The following is an 11,509-nucleotide window of genomic DNA, read 5'->3' on the forward strand; positions in this document are numbered from 1 at the left end:
GGGTTGAAATTTGTAGCCAACGAGGAGACAGGGTTGCAGAATATATTTTAGCCACCCTCATCTCCCCGTTTGCAGGCGATGTTTAAATAAAAAATAGTGAGCGTTGATTCTGTATTTATTGACCCCCTGATGCCAATGAAACCCTCGGAGGTGACAGAAATGGGGAAAAAAAATTTTTCATTTTCACGTGGGTCAAGGGTGAAAGTCGATTTTCGCCAAAATTGAATTTTTTCGCCAAGTGAAAGTTGATTCTGTATTTTCTAACAATTCTGATGCCAATGAAACCCCCGAAGGCGCGACAAAAGTCGAAATAAAATTTTTTTTTTTTCCCCCAGCCAAAGAGTCAGATTTTCTGGTTTTCCGGGGCAAGTGGATTTCGCAAAATCGAATTTTTTAGCTGGGTGAGCGTTTATTCCAACTATTTGAGCGACGGGCTATGTCAGAATCTCAAAAGTATGTGGAAAAAGTGAAAACTGAAAAAGTTTTTTTTTTCAAATTTTCAAAGGGTCAGGTTTGTTCGTTTTTCCTCGGGAGAAGAGTCGACTTTCGCCAAAATCGAATTTTTTAGCCGGGTGAACAGATCCGATCAATTAGCCCCTCATGTATAGATATTCCAAATTTTTATTTTTTTCCTCATTGAAGTAGTTTTGAAGAAAATTGCGAGCTAATAAAAAACATTTGCTAGTTGGTACTTTTTTTAAAATAAATTTTAAAAAAATCACCTCTGAAAAAAAAGGCGTTATCCCCTCTATTTCATTATTTCCAAAAAATTTTATCACCAATCGATAGAAAATTGTTTGAAGATTTTTGCGAGTCAAGAAAAAATCGTCAATGCAATCCTATTATTGTGTAAATTAACAATTCCAATTTCGACTGAAAACCAGAGTTGATGAACAGAGTTTGTAACAGAGATGTCAGATAAGATATGAATGTTTTTTTTGGCTCAAATGAAAGAGCGGCTCGAAAAATGGCGTGCAGAATCCGCATACATGCCTTCCCCTTCACCCGCTCGTAAAATCACGCGTTCTCGGTAGCATCGAGGAGGACTTCTCAGGACCGAAAAGAACTGAGGATTCGAATGGTCTCTGGAAAAGTACGTCGCAGAACTGATTAGGACTTACCAGGTCCATCTAGGTCTGGAGAGATCTTGAAAGACCTGCGTACGTCCAATCAGAACCAAATCCTCGACTCGGGCCCTCAGAGAAGAAATTACCCGGCTCTCTTCAACAGCAACTACATTAACATTAATATTTTATGAAAATGACATAATTGAGCTAATAAAATACAAAGAGAATAAATGATTTCGATGTCAATTTAATTGACTTTTATTCACTGATGCCCTGATTTCTCTCGGGAATTTTCGTGCAGATAAAATATATACTCCCTAGGCTCATTGCACAATAGGTGACCGTGGGATTTTAATTAACGCTGACAACAGTCGGATGAAAAATTCTTGCATTCATATCGCCAACGTAAGCTGTGTAAACAGTGCCTTGTACATTTTTAAAAAACTCTTGTTCGAATGCATATGCGTAGTCTCATTCATTGTATTTTTTTTCGAATGAATATGTATGGCCGACCAGAACAGAGTCAAAGAACAGTGGTCAAATGGTAGCCGCTCACCTCTTCGTAAACACTATCGAATTATTCTCGATTCAACTGACGGGACAAAATTCCGGGGGTTACGTAATGGGGGGATTTACTGGGGAAACATTACTCTCCACCCTCTTCTCTCCCTTGACACGCAAATGCAAATGTGAAAAAGCCTTTCCCACCACCATGATAAATCGAGTGAACGCGAGCTATCGATTGCACGGAGGTTTTTTTGTCAATTTTTTTAGCGATTTCTATCATTCATTTTCTATCGCATAATTGATGCGTTAAAAAACACTGATGCTGTGTTTTTGGGAATTGGAGCGTGTTAATAAAGTTGCCGTTCAAAAACTCATTCCGGAAAATTGTCAGTGGATCTGGGGTGTTTATCAATCAATTTCCGTGGAGGACATTGTTGGCAAATACAGCGATTTGGGGAATCAACGAAATGTTGCAGTGGAATTGTTCGATTCTATGGATAATTCAATGGAGTTTTATTCTCAAAGGCGTTTGAAGACTCTTTTGTGAAGGGAAATCGTTTCAGTACGTAAATTATAAAGTGTAACATTATATAACTAAACAGAATAGGAGAAGTGGATTTTCAACATATTGTTAAATATTGAATTATCTCGATTGTGAGGGGTTTTAGATATGCACGGACAAAAATATACCTGAATTGAGTATGAAAAATACTTGGATCAAGTATATTATTTTTGATTCGAGTATAAAAAATACTTGATTCAAATATATTTCATACTCGAATGGGGAAAAAGTGGAAGGTTAAAAAATGAGGGTTGGAATATTAGAGTCAAAAACTGAGGGCCTGAATTTAAAGGTGAAGGAATGCGGGTCAGAATGTTAGGGTTAAAAAAGAGAACATAAAAGTAAAAAAGTGGATATCAGGCAATGATGGTCATATAAGGGCTAAAAACGGTGATCAAGCATAATAGACGACTTATATTTAGACCCTCATTGCCTGACCGTTATATTACACTTAAGAGGACTTGCTACAACCCGCCCTTATGCAAAAGAATCATCTTCGATTTGAAATCCCCCCCAATTGAGTATGAAATATACTTGATTTAAGTATATCTTATACTATATTTATTCAAATATATTTTATACTATATTTATACATTTAAATCAAGTATATTTTATACTTAATTCAAGTCTATTTTCTTCCGTGTGCGGTCAAAAGACAATTTTTATAAAAATGTAAACAGCTATGCAAGTAGTTTTTTGAAATCGTCAATATATCTGGGTTGTTTATTAATCAATTTGGATGGAGGACATTGTTGGCAAAAACAGCGATTTGGGAAATCAACAAAATGTTGCAGTGGAGTTATTTGATTCAATGAAGTTTTATTCTCACAGGCTTTTCCAGACTTCTTTGTGAAGGGAAATCGTTTCACTAGGGAAAATGTAAAACCTACCGAACAGAATCGAACAAGTGGATTTTTCACATATTATTGAATATCTAACTATTTAGATTGTGAGGAGTTTTAGAGATGATGCCAATGGTTAATTTACGTCAAAATGTAAATAACTATGCAAAAAGTTTTTCGAAACTGTCAATAGATTCGGGTTGTTTATTCATCGTTTCGGATGAGGTCAATTGTTAGCAAATGCAGCGATTTGAGAAACCAATAAAATATTGCAATGGTGTTATTCCATTCTACACAGAAATATCGACATCAGATCACAAACTAATTTGCATGGAGCTTCATACTCAAAGGCCTCTGAAGACTCCTTTGAAATTTCGAACTATCCAGATTGTGAGGGATTTTAATACACTTTTTAGTTATCATTTAGGGAGCCACCGAAAAATTAGAATCTTGCTTCTGCGCCGAATGCCAAGTCAAACATTTTTACTAGCGACAAATATTTTGGATTGTTAACAGATGCGCCGATTCAGTGGATGAAAAGAATGTAGGTCTTTGCAATGGGATTGCCCAATTCTGGGGGTCATTCAATGGAACTTTACACTCAAAGGCCTCAGAAGAATTCTTTGTAATGGGAAAATCATTCCGTAGTGAAATGGCAGAACGCAACAGAATTGGCTACAACACGTCGTTTTTTATGTGTACACCGTTAGAAAATTACTCTTTCAAGTTTAAGTGAAGCGACTGGGAATATTTGAATAATGACTCGTCTACATTAAATTTCTGTATGTTGAAATCAACGAATTGATTAATTTCTGGCCATCGCAATTTAGCCAATCAGAGCTATGATATACAATTCGATGCTGTGATATTACAACCAAACCAAAATTTCAGAGAATATTTCATCGCATCTTTTGATAATTTCCCCTAGCTTTGCAATAGGTTTTTTTTGCCAAAGAACTGTCAAATATCCCAATATTGCCCTGTGCTTGACCAGCTCCGATATCTAGAAATTATTCTCCGAATAGCATTCCGGTGTAAAAAGAAGTGGGATGTTACTCTTGTATTGTATATAGTGTAGTTATTTTTGCTAATAAATTAGAAAAATGCTTACGAATGGCTATTTTGCACATCGTTTCCTTCTATCATGTACAATTCATTGTCCATTTCATTTTATAAAATTGCGTAAGATTTCCTTTACCTCCCTCTCCTTTGATACAACCGATTGTCTTTTTCACAGTTCTATCTCCCCCCTCTGCCCGTCGATAAAATGTTATTTGCACATTTTATTTAGACATACTTGAATGAATTTGAAACATTGCATTTGAAGAAACCATCAGAAAGCTCACTTTCAGGGAAATTTATGCAAAATTCGCAATTTCCACCAATCATTATAAAAATCAAATCAACCCATATAGCTATCGTAATCATCTTTTAATTTCTACTTAATGGCATTAAAACAAAAATTTTAAACTATGATTGAATTCATTGGAAGCGTGATATTGAAAGATATCCCCGGAATTCTGATTTTCAAAAAATACAAATTTTTTAAAAATTTTCGAATAAATCAAAATAACGATTACTGCTATAGCTTTCATCTTCCAATTCGGTTAAAGGGGCATCTAAACAATTTTTTAAGTTATCATTCAATCAATTCAGGACATTTTTTTGGTTATCGTGGGACAACCGATTTTCAAAAAAATGCAAAAATTAGAAAAACTAATGGTTGAATTAAATTGTAATTGATGGCGATCGATAGGGCTCAACAATAGCTACATTTGAAAAAAAAGATTCACTTCCGTTCATTCATTAGGGAACAATTGGAGAAAAACTTTCCCACACATATATACGTACGGACACGGTCTAAAAATTTTCTGACTTTTTGGATCACAATGGATATAACAAAAAAAATCCAAAACCTGAATTTAAACGATCGCAATGCTTCCATGCGGAAGCAAAAGTACTTGGATATCCTTCATTTGTATTTTCATACAAACGAGTTGCTTGAGTGAAGAAAATCTGAAAGATAGTTATGCATGGTTATTACCACTTTAAGCGATTGAAGAAAAATTACTTGTCTGAAGAAAATATGTTTCAGATATTAGAAAATTTATTTCTCAGTCTAGCTTCTAGAGTAAGTACACGGACGAAAAAATTTAATAGAAAAACCTATCGAATTGTTAGAAAATTCAATTCAATTTCTATAGACCTGTTCTATTAGTTTTATGCCGATTCTATGGAAATGTTCAATAGAAAATATTCAATAGAAAAAGTCAATAGAATGCAATTTTTCTATATAACTTATTCTATTGAGATATTTTCTATAGAATTTCCTCGGCTCAAATTTTTCATGTTTTTTCGTTTGATTTTCTTGATGAGAAGAAAAGAAAAATAGAATGAAAAAAACTTGGAAAATTTGAGTCGAGCAAATTCTATAGAAAATATATGAAAAGAATAAGTTATATAGAAAAATCGAATTCTGTTGACTTTTTCTATTGAATGTTTTCTATTGAACATGTCAATAGAATCAGCCAAAAACTAATAGAAAGTTTAATAGAAATTCAATAGAATTTTCTAACGAATTCGATAGGCTTTTCTATTAAATTTTTTCGTGCGTGTAATGCAGAAAATGGAGTGTGAATGTCAACCTTTCGTGTTCACCCCCGAAATTTCATCGCCGGGAAGGAATTAATCTCATCTCCAACTAGATGAGTAATCAATCAATGTGCAAAAATTCCGTGTGATACGGTCAGTATGCACATTGCCAGGTTTACGGGATACTTTATGGGTTGCCATATACACGTCCATTTGATAGTTCTCGGTCAATTTGGCAAGGCTGTATGGCCTCAACAATATTCTTGTGTGGCTTTGGCGAATACATACTGCCACTGTACGTGCGTTCTATATGGCGAATAGTGCGAGGTTGTTACCCGTGAGATTCGAAGATAGTTGGCCACATGCCAGAACAACTGCCTGCGATATCCGGGCGACATTCGATTATTGGAAGAAATAGCGTGAGAAATATAAATAAAATGGTAGCTCCCGGGAACAATGGGAGCGGTAACGTATGGGGGAAAAGGTGAAAATATAAAAACGCGTGTTCAGTCGATCGTTAGATCGGCACTCACTTGATCGAAAAATGCCGACTGTGCGGCGGTACAGGCTCAACCGCATGACTATATTTCTGAATGCATTGTGCATTATTCACTGAGAATTTTCCACTCTTATATACTCAATGTTATCTAATATCGGAACTTTTTATTCTCAATTCTTTGCATTGAAAATAGTCTCGTTTAAAAATAATTGCTTTCATTTTGAGAATATTCAGAATTAGCATTCATTCTCAAATGGCACATTGAAGTAATTAGTCGGTTGCATGATATTCCAACCCCTTGTGTCACCCATGAGATTACAAGTGGAGTAAATTTTTTTCGTTTAGAATAATTTAAATACACTCTAAAAAAAGATTACTTCTGATAAGTAGGAAAACTACTTGTATTCAGTACCGAGGGGTTTCTGGAGAAAAGGTAATTTTTTTACTTGGTTCAAGTCGAAAATCGACTGAATACAAGTTTTATGCTCCAAGTACAATTGGTACTGGTGACAAGTACCAACTGTACTCATCATCAGTACTAAAAGTACGTGTACTGAGTACCGAGCTGTACTTCTCAAAAGTAGAAAAAATACTCGAGACAAGTAGTAATAGCACTCAAATCCAGTACTAATGGATTTTCGCGGAATATTACAGTAAAATTTATCATACACTAGAGATCGCTGAAAAACGAAGAATTAATGCAAATAAAATTATTGTTTATTGTTCATTTGCCCCTCAAACGCTTGAAAATTGAAATGTAGTCCAATGTAATAAATTCTCGAGCTACAGAGATTTTTTTTTCAAAATTTTTCAAAAGATGTGTAGAATAACAATTACCAATTAATTTTTCCAAATTTAATTTCCAAATAGTCCTTTTTTTAATAACAAAAAATGTAATATTCATGCGAAATAGCCAGTAAAATGATCCTCAAAATAATTGTTATATTTTATATTGAAAAAAAAATTGAAGTATTAATCTTTTGAGCTATCTTGTATAAAAATTGCAATTTCGTTATGCGACAAAGAATAAAATTGCCTATTTAGAAGTCGAATTCAAAAAAATTATCTCGTAATTGTTATTCTACACATCTGTTTAAAAATTTTGAAGAAAAAATACGTCCGTAGGTCAAAAATTGAGTACACTGTGCTATTTTTCTTCATTTTCAAGGTCTTGGGGGCAAATCAACAAGAAATAATCGTTTTTTTCCCCACTTATTCTTCGTCTTTCAACATATATAAATAATCGATCATCAATGTGTAATAAATCTTACTGCAATATCTCGCGATTTTGAAACTCATCGTAACCTCCCCTTGATGAAATTTGTTAATTGTCATCTGAGAATGATAATGATAATGAGAATGATAATTAATTATATGAAATTCCTCAACAAAATAACCAACCAAAAGTACTGGAATCAAGTCATAAAAGTACTCGCGAGAAGTAGAAAAATTACTTGCTCCAAGCATCAAAGGTACTTGTGAGAAGTAAGAAAAATACTGACAGGAAGTAATAAAAGTACTTCCTCCTAGTACTTTTCCTACTTGCTTAGCAAATATTGTACTTCACCCTAGGACATGAAAAGTACTTGGGACATGTAGTTTCCCAACTTTTCACAAGAAAACTTCTCCCAAGTAGAATTCAGTACTAGTGAGTAGTAACTTTTTTTTAGAGTGTACAAAGTATTTCTCTCCAAATAAACTGTCGTTTTCTGAATATTTTTTTTAATGGTCAATGTTATTTCATTAATTTATACGCCGTCAAAACTTTTTCACTGAAATTTCAAAGAATTTTGTAATTATAAATTCATGATTTTATGGAAGAACTCATGGGAACTGTAAATTCCACTTTAATTATTCCGGAAAAATTAATGAAAAGTCTAGGAAACTGAAAGAAATCTCTCCTTCAATTCCAGATTCCTCTGAATTTTCAGGAATTCCTTCAAAATTCCAGGACTTCTGAGAATTTTATATGAATTCTCTACAAATTCGAAGGAATGTGACAGTAAATATTCATTATCACTTGAAAATTCCTGTAAATTGTGGACTTTTCCTCTTCCTGCCGCTAAAGAATTGGGACTTTATTTGAATTCTCAGAAAATTTTTCTGAGAATTTTTTAATTCAACCAAATTTTTTTCAACAGTTTATTAATCAAGTGCCCCTCTGCTCCGCAGACATAAAAATTGTTGTTTTTTCAATTTCTCGTGATTCTGAAAAATTTGCGAAAAGTTTTTCCGTATTAAAATCGCGACTCAGAATTTTTCTCCAATTCATTTTATTTTCGAGAATAAAAATTGTCCTTAAATCAAAATCAATATTCCGGATTCGGATTTTTTCTTTTCTATCCTGTCGTTCTTTCATGTTCGACGATGATGCGTGATAGCTCCGGGGCTCCCGTGAAGCTAGAATCATTTTTCTGACCGCCTGACTACCGCCGAAGGCCAGTCGTGCGAAAGCACATCAACAGACAAAAAAACCTAAAATCGTGTTTCGCTGTTTTTTCGACTGGAAATAAATTCTGTTTCTTCATCACTGATTGATCATACGGTAAACTATGAGGGTAAATCAAACTTTGCTCAGTGAATTCTATTCCTTCTTCGGGTTATTCTAATAAAAACCTACGTGAATGTAGTCGCTTTATCATATGTTCGGGGATCATTATCCCCAAAAGGTCCTGGGCTCGATTCTCGGCCTAGATTATTCATTTTTCCAGTAGGTTTTTCTTGTAAACTACACCAATATTTCACCAATATTCCTGAGCTACGTAGAAAAAGGTCGCATGAACCTAATCCAGGAAACGTGAAATCTGGACGGTGGATGAATCCAAACCAAAATTACTGCTCAACTGTCCACGAAATTTAATTTTTCTTCTAACCAACAGTGTATCAAGAGTTGAAAATATATTTTGTTTTCAGTCATGTAGATTTCAACGTGTCTACTACTAGTGGGGTTATCCATATGATGCCCCCTAGTATTTAATCTTCATTTCATACCCGTTCGCTCTAATTAACGTACAACGTCAAAGCCAGTGGCAATAGCACTGTTGGCGTATTCTCTCCCGAAATATTTTCCTTGTTATTTTGTATCCCTCTCATTCTCTCAACAATCCTCTACTCCTCTTATCCTCCTCCTCCCCCCCCCCCGACCTCACAAAAAAATCAATAAACTGAGTGAGCGATGCTAGACATGTTAGAAAATACCATATCAAATATTTTGTAGAGTGGATCGATCATACTCTCTTTATTTTTAGAATACTCTGTCTTTATCTTTATGTACATTCTCCATAGTGGCATTCTCGACTTCCCCTCTCCCTCTCCAGCCCCGCGGCTCTACACATTTTTCGTTTCAGAAGGAAAACGAATGGTACTGCACTCGAAAGGACAGGAGTGTTCGTGAAAGAAAGTAAAAAAAAGAAGTAAACCCATCCTTGAATTTTCGTTTTCCTTCCGTGAATTTTCGTCCAATGCACTACTCTCACACGTTCTCCCCTTTTATTATCCAGTTCCTCAGACAACCTTTGAGGTATACGAAGAGAGAACAAGAGCGAAATGTCTGTATGAATCAGTTTGACGGAAGAGAAGTGTGCGCACAGGTGGATGACCAAGCGAAATGCAGTCATGAATGATTCAAATCCAGACCCTTCTTACTATCCTATTATTTCTCACCCCGGGTCTCCTGTACAACTGGAATGTACTGTCAGGAAACTGGCCTTTTTGTCATTTTGCTGTCTTATTCAAAGAGAATGATCAATTTTGTTTTGTCAACATTTGTTCACCGTTGATATTTATTTTGAGGGACACTGTTGAACATTTTTCACGGACATTTCCGGCAGAGGAAGTAGAGCATTACACGGAGGAAAAAGTTGGAGACAAATTAGCGGACGGGTCAAGTAGTCGTCGAGCGAACTCGATTTTAAGTAGTTTTTCACCCTATATCGGGAAAAGAATGCGAAACGAATAGTAAATTTTCCTCCGTTGATTGGTAAAAATTTTCGTTTGAATTTTCCGTGCAAAATTCCGAAAATTTTTGTCGTGTTCTAGTTCCACTGAAATTTCAAAAAATTTCGTCATTGAAAAATCAAATATTTCATTGATTTTCTGTTTGAATGATTTGAAAATCAAGAAAATACTTGATTTTTCAGAAAATTCAGAAAAATCAGGAAATTTCAGGGAAAAATTGAAAATTCCGGCATTTTGGTTCTGAATATTCATGTTCGACTAAAAATTCAATCAACTTGTAAAATTTCCAACTCATTCCTACTGAAAACTCATGACATTCCGTGAATTCCACTTAAAACTCGCAATTTCGTAACCATTTTTTCCCTAAATCCGATTCAATGTCACTCTCATGAGATTTACAATAATATCTTCCATGAAATTTCAAAAAATTTCTAACAGTGTATGCAACACAAGAGCAGTTTCCCACTTGTTTCCTCACAGTGTAACCGCGAATGCAAAAGCATCAATTCTCGCCAATTACAGTTGATCACATCGCACCTGATGTTTAAATAAGTCAAGAGATGAAAATCCATTACTGTATCAAGCTTCTGCATTTTCCGTAATGTCCGATTTTTCGTGCTGTTTTTCGGTGTCACCGGAGTGTAATGGGAACGTGACTCTGTAATTCGCATGGTAGGAGTATGGGTATTAAATCGCAATGCAGACAGGTTCTGAGTGAACCCCAGAAATCGATCAGGCGCCCCGGTATTCGTGGACGCACCCGATGGCTTTCTTACATTCTTCATCCTGTGGCTGAGATTATAAATAGCTCATGCCTCTTTGGCGTAGATCGATCGTCGTGCAAGTATAAAGAGACTACCATTACTCTTGAGATTTTTTCTTTTCTCTCCCATTTCTCCGGCTGAACTTTGTTTTTATTTTGCACGCCATATTGACATCACGTGCCAATTCACCCTGTCATTTTGTCCAAATTGTCTTTATTTTTGGAACATGCAAATGCAAATGGAATGGAGCTGTACATCAATATTTGGCGTTCCCAGGCTGTCATGCAGTCTGACTGCTCGAATCGTTACCTCGATTAATCGATTCTGACACGTATAGAGATGTTGCATGGGAATCGATGCGCGTCGAATTACGCAGAATATCATATTCGCGATTAATCATCGAACTTCAAATGGAAAAAACTGAAATTGCATACCTGCATTTGCATGGACAAAAAAAAATTCCATGACTGTCAACTATGCTCTCACTGAAATCGATTTTCACCGTATAATCTCTCGCTTAACAATGGATTTTTGCACGGGGAACATGCGAGAATGGTGCGAGGTAAAAATAAAATCTCCACCAAAGTTGATAGGAATTTAATCTGAAGCTGAACACGATCGTTGGTCGCTGAATAATAAAAACTTCTCTCGTTCGTACCGTGTCCCTTCATAAGTTGTGAACAGTTTTCCGGTATTCTGGGGATTTTTTTTTCATCTTT

This window comes from Diachasma alloeum, unplaced genomic scaffold, assembly GCF_001412515.2.
Source record: "Diachasma alloeum isolate Michigan unplaced genomic scaffold, Dall2.0 Dall_scaffold_00308, whole genome shotgun sequence".
In the NCBI taxonomy this organism is placed as follows: domain Eukaryota; kingdom Metazoa; phylum Arthropoda; class Insecta; order Hymenoptera; family Braconidae; genus Diachasma; species Diachasma alloeum.